Source organism: Cupressus sempervirens, chromosome 4 (genome assembly GCF_028749045.1).
Source record: "Cupressus sempervirens isolate cs-2001-9-10 chromosome 4, ASM2874904v1, whole genome shotgun sequence".
NCBI classification, from domain to species: Eukaryota; Viridiplantae; Streptophyta; class Pinopsida; order Cupressales; family Cupressaceae; genus Cupressus; species Cupressus sempervirens.
This window is the reverse complement of record NC_143121.1, coordinates 51,285,964-51,297,189: the sequence shown is the minus strand read 5'-3', so window position 1 is coordinate 51,297,189 and position 11,226 is coordinate 51,285,964.

The following is an 11,226-nucleotide window of genomic DNA, read 5'->3' as shown; positions in this document are numbered from 1 at the left end:
GGTAGAGGAAAGTACAAAGGTAAAGTTCCTTTGATCTATTTTTCTTATGAAGAAGTTGGTCACATTGCTGCAAGTTGTTCAAAAAAAGAAATCAAAGATAAAAAGAAAAGCAATAAGCACAAAGGAAAAAAGGATTCCAATAACTACAAGGATAAAGGTGAGAAATCTTGTTTTGTAGCTAAAGAGTCTAATAACAATGAAGATGAAATGGTATATATTGCTATAAAAGATGAATCTGATGATGAAGGATATAAGATGACACTTGTCTCTCATGTTAGAAAAAATGATATATGGATTATTGAAAGTGGTTATTCACATCATATGAATGGAGATAAAATAAAATTTGAGCACATGAAATATTATGATGGAGGTAGTGTGAGATTTGGAAACAATGAACCTTGTAACATAAAAGGAAAAGGATGTATTTCATTGACTAAGGAACTTATATGTGACAATTCTTATTGGGTTGAAGGACTGAAGAATAATCTACTAAGTGTGGCATAGTTGAATAACATTGGATTCAAGGTAGAAGTCATGAATGGACAAGCTAGACTACTAGATGGAAAAGGAAATTTGGTTGGATTTGGCAAGCAAACAAAAGGTAATATATTTTATCTTGATTTCGATAAATGTTCATGTTTTATTGCTCAAGTAGAAGAAAGGTGGTTATGGCACAAAAGACTATGTCATGTAAACTTTGATAATCTTTTTAAGATAAGAAAACATAGAAGAGTAAGAGGTATTCCTAGTTTGAAGAATCTTGATATGGGTTTATGCAAGAATTTCTAATTGGTAAGATGGGAAAGACTAGTTTCAAAAGAAAAAAACTATCAGTCAAAAGAACTCTTAGAAATTGTGCATATAGACTTATGTGGACCTATTGGAAGAGAGAGTTATAGTGGAGAAAAGTTTTTCATTCTTTTTGTTGATGACTGTAGTGTATCTAAAAGAAAAATTAGAAGCCTTTCAAAAGTTCAAGTGGTATCTAGCAAGAGTAGAAAAAGAAACTAGAAAGAGGTTGAAATGTTTAAGATCAGATAGAGGTTGTGAATTCATCTCCAATGAATTCAATAATTTCTAAATTGAAAGAGGAACTAAAAGACAATTATTAGCCCCTAGTACACTACAACAGAATGGTATAGCTAAAAGAAGGAACAAATCCATCATGGATTGTGCAAGAACATTGATGATTGAAAAGAATGTTGCTATCTAATATTGGAAGGAAGCTATCAACACTACATTTCATACCTTGAACATACTAGAATTGAAGAAAAATTCAAACAAAACTCCTTATAAACTATGGTATGGCTACAAACCTAATGTAAGTTACTTGAAAGTATTTGGCAGCAAATATTATATTTTGAAAGAATATAGAAAAGGAAAATTTGATGTAAAAGGTGATGAAGGCATATTTGTAGGATACTCCTGCAAAACTAAAGCATACAAATGTTTGAATTTCTCTACTCATAAAATAATAGAAAGTGCACATGCTAGAATTGATGAGTTTGTAGAAAAGAGTGAAGAAGAAAGCAACAGAGAACCAAAGGATTACAAAAGATTTGTTTACTATAAACCTAATACCTTTCCAAACCTATCTAAAAGAAATGAGGCTTTATCTCCCGAGTCCCCAAAATCCCCAATAGTTATTGAGTTGTAGATAGTGTAACCCGAGTCACAGTCTGAAGGACCCGAGTCATAGTCTGAGGCTACCAAGCTAGTTAAAACTAAGTCTGATGGACTCGAGTCATAGATAGTAGGACCCGAGTTTGTTACTGAAGTTCATGATGAAAATAGTGGAACTCATTCAAAACCCAAAGAACTTGTGTTAGCAAGATATGTTAGAAGGCATCATGCACCTAATCAGATCATTGGAGACAAATCTGATGGAACAATGACAAGAAGAAAATTAAAAAGTACATGTTTACTTACTGAATTTGAACCTAGAAATGTTAAAGATGCTCTGGAAAAATGAAATTTGGGTTGAAGAGATAGAATAGATAGAAAAGAAAAAAAACTAGACTCTTATTCCTAGACCTAAGAATAAAAATGTAATTGGTACAAAGTGGGTGTTAAAAAATAAGCTGAATGGAGATGGAAAAGTTTCCAGAAACAAGGCAAGATTGGTATGTAAAGGTTATTCTCAAGAAGAAGGTATTGATTATGGTGAGACTTTTGCTCCTGTTGCAAGATTAGAAGGTATTATAACTTTACTAGCATATGCAACACACATAGGATTTAAGGTTAATCAAATGGATGTTAAATATACATTTTTTAATGGAATTCTTGATGAGGAAGTCTACATTAACCAACCAGAAGGTTTTGTAGATCCTAGCAAAAAAATACATGGTTTACAAGTTACACAAAGCATTATATGGTCTCAAGAAAGCTCCCAGAGCTTGGTATGAAAGACTTCATAATTACTTGGTACATATTGGATTTCAAAGAATAAATGATAACAATTTTCTATATATCCAAGAAGGATTAGACAAGAAGATTGTGTTGGCAGAAATATTTGTTGATGATACTTTATTCACAAGAATTGGTGACTTGTACAAAGAATTTTCAAAAGAAATGAGTAAAGAATTTGAGATGTCCATGTTTTGTGAGATATAATTCTTTGTTGGGTTGTAGATACAGCAAAACAAAAAGGGTATCTACATCACTCAATCTAAGTATATCAAGGAGATACTAGAGAAGTTTGGAATGGAAGATTCAAGACCAGTTGTAACCCCTATGTCTACTAGACATAAGCTTTCCAAGAATGATGGTTCCAAAGAACTAGATTAGACCACATATACATCAATGATTAGAAAATTGTAGTATGTAGTACATACAAGGCCTGATATTACACTAGCAGTTGGTATGGTGGCAAGATTCTCAACAAATTTTAGAGAAAATCACATGATGGCAATCAAGAGAATCATGAGATATCTAAAAGGTACTAAAGACTATGGCTTATGGTACAAACTTGGAGGCAAGTTGGACTTGAAGGTGTTTATTGATGCTAATTGGGTAGGAAGTATTGATGATAGAAAAATCACTAGTGGTGGAGCATTATTTCTTGGTAAAATACTAGTGTCTTGGACAAGCAAGAAACAAAATTGCATCTCTCAATCCACAACAAAGGTAGAATATGTGGCAACAATAGTTAATTGTTCTAACATTGTTTGGTTCAAACAATTATTAGAAGGAATGAAGATAGAGATCAAGGATCCAATAGTCATATACTATGATAACACCAGCGCAATAAATATATCAAAGAATCTAGTATTGCATACCAAAACAAAGCACATTGCTATAAAATATCACTTCTTAAGAGAGTTGATGCAAAATAAAGAATTTAGATTAGAATATGTAAATATAAAAGAATAAGTTGTAGACATATTCACCAAGCCATTACTTAAGGATACATTTTTGTATCTAGTAGCTGCAAAAAATTTCATAATTTTTTCCCCTTTGCTAGGCGGGCCAGCAAGGAGTTTATCTTTGTGTTGTTCAAATTCAAGAGTAGAAGGTGCAGGGCCTTTGAGAACCAACTTAGCACAAGATTGCAATGGTGTGTATTCAGATGTGTTGGAAGCAGGGCCCCTTAAGAAAAATGGTGTCTTAGGTTTAGTGTTATCTTGTTTTCCCTTGATGGTAATAAAATCACAATACTCAAAACCCATAGGCTCAACCATGTGGACTATCTCATCGTCATTATTAGAGTATATATAATTGACTTTGTTGTTGGACTTTGGTTTTGAGCTCTCTCCTTTTCATAAGATGGGAATGGCTCCTTGAAAACCTTGTGATTCGAGTTCTTGTTATGTCCATCCACAACAATGTCACCATTGTCAATTAAGTCTTGAACTTTGTGATGCAGGTTAATATAGTTCCTAGTTTTATGACCTTTATTTTGGTGATATTCATAGAATGTAGTTTCATTCCACCCTGATGGTTGTGGCTGTAGATGGTAAAGATGAGTGTTGTCTAATGAAGAGATGAGTTTGTTTTGCAATAGAGTCTTGTAAACCACATCCAAAGGTTCACCTAGAGGTGTGTATTCTTGTTTTAGGTGTGTATTCTCATTTTAGATGTGTGGCCCATGAACTCCTTGGTTTGTTTTTAGCTATCTTATTATTAGGGGGAGACTTTTCAACATTCTTGGATGCCTTAAGGTTGTCTATGAGATTGAATTTTTCCTTAGAAGGTTTAGGAGTAATATTTTCAACAACTCCATCATGCACAACCTCTTAGTTTTTGTTCACCTATTTAGACTTGTCCTTGTTAGAGGTGGATCCTTGTTTTGTATCTTTTTGAAGGGTGATTTCACCCTTTTTGACCATGAATTCCTCTATGGGGATAGCTTGTGTGACCATATCTTTGAAGGTGCATGGACCTTGAAGTTGGACTCTATACCCAAAATCAATTAGGCAATTATTAGTGAAGATGTCAAGCTTTTCCATTTATGGAAGTTTAAATTAATTTTTGGTGTAAAGTTTTCTCCATCTCTAAAGGAATGTGAGGAAAGGTTCCCCAACTTTTTTTTTAAGATTACACAAGTCTTGGATGTTAACCAAATATTGAATGTTGTGAGAATACTATTGGAAAAACAAGTTGGCAATCTCATCAAACATTTTTATATTGGGAGGCAAGTGTGAAAACCACTCCATAGCCTAACCACCTAGACTTCTTGGGAATAGATGCATAATATATGTCTGATCATGCATAAATTCCATCAACAAGGCACTGAATTCCCACAAGTGATCTTGGGGAGTAGTAGTTCCAAAGTATTTATCATACTTAGGTAACTCAAATCCTCTTGAGAAAGGAGGCATATATATGTTCTTGTCAAATGGAAATGGGAAAAGAGCATCTAGAGTGTATGTCTTTGGAGGTTTGTCTTTATCACACATCATTTGTGCCAGTTGGTCTTGCATGATTTTTAGTTATTTTTGGAGTTTTGAAGTTTTAATTTCCTCTTAAGGAATGATGATAGTTTCCACATTGAAATGATGGGGTAGCTTAGCTCCCTCTTGGACAAGTTTGAGAAAGTATTTTTCTTTTTCTTTGTTGAGTAGGATTTTCATGACCTTTTGAAATTTTTTGTGTTTATGACAATTTTCTATGAGTTGAAGAAGTATTTCCACCTATTCCTACTCCTCATCATTGTAATGGTCTTTTTCTTTGTCATTCCTAGGCTGGTCTTGGTTTTTGTTGTGTTCACCATGTTCAGGTTTGTGATCATCCATTGTAGGAATGTGAATAGTTTTAGTATGTTTCTATTGAAAAGGTCCTCTAAATAATAATTTACCTATGTTGTTTAGAGATGTGGGACCTTTACTAGTTTCAAGATCCTCTTGATATAGGGGAGAGAGATCATGAAGGCTCCTCACTGGATGAACTAGAGATAGACCATGTGTAAACTAAAAAGTGACCTCTATCATGATTAAGAACCCTAGCTCTAAATTGTCTAAGCCTAAGGGGATAAAAAACATGTTTTTACTCCTTGTTGTCATAGTCATAGATAAGGGCAAGAAGCAAAACCTAGACCAGGATCACACAAGAACATAGTCTCAAAAGGAGACAATAAGAGTGTTGTATACTAAGGTACGTGTAGTCTGAGTGAAGGCTAGAACAACCAAAGATTATGACTATCATGAAATTGAGTAAGACAAGCACTAAAGGATGAGACCAAGACAATAAAAGATGAGACTAGTTGAAGTATAGATCAAAAGTCATTAGTTGAGCAAGATGCTATTGTTTTGGGACTATTTGTAGATAGAAAAGAGGTAACTATTGCAGGAAATAGAATAGACTTAGAATGTAGATAGCTTTGACAAACCAATTTGATAGTTTTGACTCAAGATTCCATGCAAAGATTTTCTAGTATCTGTGCAAGAAAGCATACAGGAACAGGCGAAGACTTAGAACAACAATCTAAATTTGCATGAAGATGTTTACTAGGCCACACAAAGAAATGTTAAGATTTGACAAGAAAAATGGAAAGCTGATTGCAAGATCTCATGCAGAGATTCAAAAAGACTCGCGTTAGAACCTAGATAGGGCTATGCAAAGAAATGACAGGACAAAAATTACTTGCGCAAAATTTTGCAAACTATGTGCGAAAATGGAGACTAGACTAATAATTAAAACTAGATTTTGAAGAGACTTTGAAGATTTCATACTATTTTAGAAAGTTTGTTGGTTTGTTTGGTAGATTTTAGATAGATAGCAAGATTGATTTTCAAGTGGTTAAATAGAACTTGGTTTTAAACAAGGCAAGTATTTTCAATAAAACATGGGAAGCAAGCAGTAGTCGAATATAATCCAACTAAGGACAAAGCAACTCAGAGGGATAGGGTAGTCTTGACCTTTAGTATGTTTAGACAAGTTTGGACATGTTTAAGACTCGATAAAAAACATACTTTATCCCTAAAACCAAAAATGATAGAGAAGGCAAAACCTTTGTCCCACAACTTATGCACATGCATGCACCTCACATAGTTGTGTCACCCCACTAGAGGGTGCCTATATTTTTGGTGTATTCAAAGGGCTCAATAACATATACACTGAGTGAGCACCCTTGTGGCAAGGGTCGATCATGTATACCACCTTCCAATGCCCAGTAGCATGCCTATTGTGAGTTCCACAAGAGAGATTCTTCACCCTTGCACAAAGATTATGGCCCCTTTCAAAGGTGAACTAGGTAGCAACTAACTAAAGTTTTTTACTTTTCTTCCATTCATATTAATCCCTAGTGGCTCCACAAGTGGATTTGAGACTAGCAACCCACACCAACATCTATAAGTGCACAAACTTGCTTAGCAAGACTAGGGCCAGTGCTGACCAATACAGTTTATAGAGTCTCCCCTTGCTATGCAATACCAAGAATGAAGGAGAGGAAATTAATATGGCTTTGGAGTCTTTTTCTCTACAAAGCTTCTTTATTATAGTGAGTTTGAATCTTTGGCAAAAGGAGTGTGCTCAATTGGATCATTCCCAAAGGTTGGATCACTCTGACAAGCCCTCTAAGGGTTTGAGTTTATGATTTCCCTCAAGGAGAAAGGGCATACTCCTCTACCTTATTACCTCACCCAAACACACAAAAAGCATTAATCACCAATTTAGCTTAATCGATCTAGACTTATCCTTTCTCAAGATTCTGATTCCCTAAAAGGAGATCATCATCCCTTCATAGAAGAGGACTCACACTAGAGAACCACTAAGTTGCTTGCCTCCCTCAGATGTCATCTTTTAGAGGCTTCTAAGTTTTTGATTCACCCTTGATCATGACCTCCAAGTGGTAAAGAGCATACTCCCCTATTCCCCTATCTTGCACCCTACAAAATTCACAAGCCCTAATTAGACTATGTTTGGAAAGTAGAAAAAAAGACAAATGTTTTATGTGGGTTTTAAAATTGATCTTCAACAATCATATCTTTGATAGCTTCCTACAAACACACAGTTAGTTCATGTTTGGAAAGTTTGTGTAAAAAGGAATCTTTGTCAAAACATCCTCTAGACAACTGTTATGCTATAGAAAATTAGAAAACCGAAATAAAGATGCTTTAGAGATAACACATTAATGAAATGAAATGATAAACAACATGGAAAATCTGCATTTTAAATATGTTGTTGCAGTATCCCACATGAAATTTTATGTAGATCCACACAAACTCTTACATAGATCTGAATGAGAAAATGAGGTGCCACATGAGAAACCATGCAATGAGGCACTTTTTCATCCATGAAAGTGTAGAGAAGCAGATGAAACCCTCAAATCTTTGTGCAAAAATGTAATTTTCTGCCCGATCTAGAAGCATGTATATGTAGGTATGATAGAATCATGAAAATATCACAAAATACGATAAATGAAGCCAAAAAAATTATTTTTCTTGGCCCCATAGTGGGCGTCAAAAATTTTGTGTGGATTATGGGCCTCTAAACCTCACAGACACTTCAACATGGTCCTTACCTATAGAGTCATCCTGGAATAAGCATGGACTCATTTATCCAAGAGGTCTGATAGTTTGACCTGTTGCCTCCTAACTAGAAGGATTATGGCTATATGCTCTCAGATCGAGGAGTGAACAGCCAGAACTTTCTAAAATGAAGGATTTTCATGCAAGTATATGCTTATGCTATTAATCTAGATGATATGCAATTAATTCTAATAAGAAGTAAAGGAAATTAAACTAAATGGATGCATATTTAATCTAAAATGATATCAAATGCTAAGCCAAGTATGAAAGCTAGAACTTAAATGAGTAATCACTTTGACAAAAATTGAATACAATTCAAATTCCAACCCCTATAATGAGGAATTAGGAGCCTCTTAAATAGAATTCATGAAATCAATCAATGGTTGAGATCAACTTAGATCAATGGTGAGGATTGAAGCTAAGATTCAGTTAAGATGGAAGATTCCTAGTGTAGAGAGAGTTAACTCATTTTGATCTTGAGTGTAATGAGCAGTTAACTAAAATTCACTTGAGTATGAGAATGAGTGAATTAAGCCAATTCCAATATGAGGGATAGATAACTTGGAACTTCCATTCTTGAACTAAAGAAGAGAAACTAGAAGATTATTTAATTTAATAGAAAATGAGATATGATCTCATAAATACATATTTCAATTAATTGAATTATCACATTCAATTAATTAAAATGAGAGCATTTATTAAATTAAATATTTTTTAATTCCTCAATATATTAGCTTTAGGAGATAATTTAATTAAAGTATAAGAACTTTAAATTAAATTAAATTTAATAGTAGGTTTAATGTGGCTAATTCGAGTCTACTTTTGGAATTAAATAAATAGTGTGATTAATGCAAATTTGGGTTTTTTGCATTTGACAATTAAATCAACTAGCAAAAAATAGAATAAGAATTGCCTAGTGAAATAGGACTTTAGGGTTGATCAAAATAGACTAGAATTGGTTATCATGGCAATGAGCCAATTTTGAGGTATTACAATTCCAAAATTTCATTATGACATGTTGTGTTGCCATCAATGCCAAAGAGGGAGATTGTTGGATATAATTGATTAATTGTAAATTGTCTTTGATGTTACACAAAATTTGTATCATTATAAATCAGTGTATGTTGAGCTCACTTAGGCAATGAAGATAATTTTTTGTGTCTACAGAGTGCTCCTCTATTTTCCTAGTTCAAAAAGCAGTATCTACTGAGCTCACTTGGGCATCGAAGGATATTTTGTAGAAGATGAGTTCTAACCAAGCTCACTCAGTTGTCAAAGGATCTTTGCAAGTTTGTAGTGTTAATAGAGCTTCTATTGGTTAACACAAGAAATTTTTTCTGAGCTAGTGTCTACCAAGCTAGGTTGGCTAATGAATGATTTTCTTGTTTTGGCATATTAAGCATAATTGATTCATCTATTGGTTCTAGCTAGCTAAGATGATGAATATTAATTATTCTAAGTTGTATATGAGCTAACTTGACAATATGAAAGATATAAGTATAAGATCAAGTTGTGGATTCAATGTAAGTAAGAAGTTATGAATGTATTGAAGATTTAATGATGAAGAGTGGAAGTGAATTTAAAGGATAAGAAGAATATCCTTGTGGAGTAGAAAAGATATATTCAATCAAGAAGGATCAAGTACAAGCCAGAACAAAGATCTGTAATTAGAAAATTTAGTTGCATTCAAATCAGGTCATCTCATTGTTACCTGTAACCATTGTAGTAGTGATCTAAATCTCTTAATAGAGTTTGCTTAGCAACTATTTTAAATCCTCTAACAAGGTGGTAGTTCTATTGAATTATCTTAAGATCTCTAACAAGGCCACTCCTAATAGGGTTATTAAATCCTTTAATAGGGTCACGCCTAACAATGTGTTTTGTAACCTTTAACAAGGTTGGCTCTAATAGGGCTCACTTCAGAAGAGTGAAATCAATAACTAGTTGCAGTTGGTGGTTTTTCACAAATTGGGTTTCCATGTCAAATCTTGGTGTGAAATGTGTTCATGCTATTTTCTTTTATGTTTTTTCAACTAAGTTAAAGTAAGGGTAATCATAGATAACATTTAAATATTTTCATAATCATTACTTACCAAGTTACATCATTTTATGTGTGTTTACCAAGTATCAACAGTATTCAATTTTTAGAATTATTTTGTACTGACATCTAAGGGATATGAGATTTATTTTAGTAGTACCCCTCTCAATTACTCCTCTTATATTTCTAATAGGTAATTGCATTTCAAGTCTAAATTCTTCATTTCATCTTCAGATGATTGATCTATTATATTGGTTGTGTTCTTCACTACTACATTAGGAAACTCTTAAAGTAGAACTATCTACATCAATGTGTAAGATAGTTTGATCAACACATTTGATGCAATGTTTCTAGATAGCTTAAGTATCTTTGTCTAGGGGAATCACCCCCAATTTACCTCTAAGATATTCATGAGCATCCTTAGGTAAAGCTTTAGTGAATATGTTATCAATTTAGTCTTTTGTGTTCATATATTCCAATTTCACTTTTTTGTCTTAAACTATCTCTCTCAAGTAATGATACTTGATAGCAATGTGCTTTGTCTTTGTGTGCATAACGAGGTTCTTTGATATATTAATAGAAATTTTGTTATCACAAAAGATAAATATTGGATTAGTAAGATATTCCTTCATACCTTACAACAATTATTTGATCTAAATGATATTTGAACAATTTACTGTTGCTGTCACATACTCGATTTTCATTGTCGATTGGAAATATAGTTCTGCTTGTTGCTTGTCCATGAAATTAGTCTCTTTCCTAGAAATAATGCACCATCACTTTTTCTATTTATGTCATCAACATTTACTACCCAATCAAAATCACTAAATACCTTTAGTTCAAACTTATCATTCTTTTTGTAATGCAATACATAGTCTTTTGTTCCTTTCAAATATCTCAGTATTCTCTTTATTGCCATCATCTGATTGTCCTTAGGACTTGCTAAAAATTTATCAACTATCCTAATAGCTAATGCAATATCTGGTCTACTATGAACAACATATTTTAGTTTTACCAATTATTGATATGTATTATGTTTGGTTCATATCAACAAAATTATCATTCTTAGATAGTTTCTGTCCAATAACCATAGGTGTACCCACTAGTTTAGAATCTTTCATCCCAAAAAAATTTAGTATCTCCTTGATATATTTTGATCGAGTAATGAAAATACCTTTCTTTATTTGCTATACTTTTAAACCAACAAATAATTCAATCTCA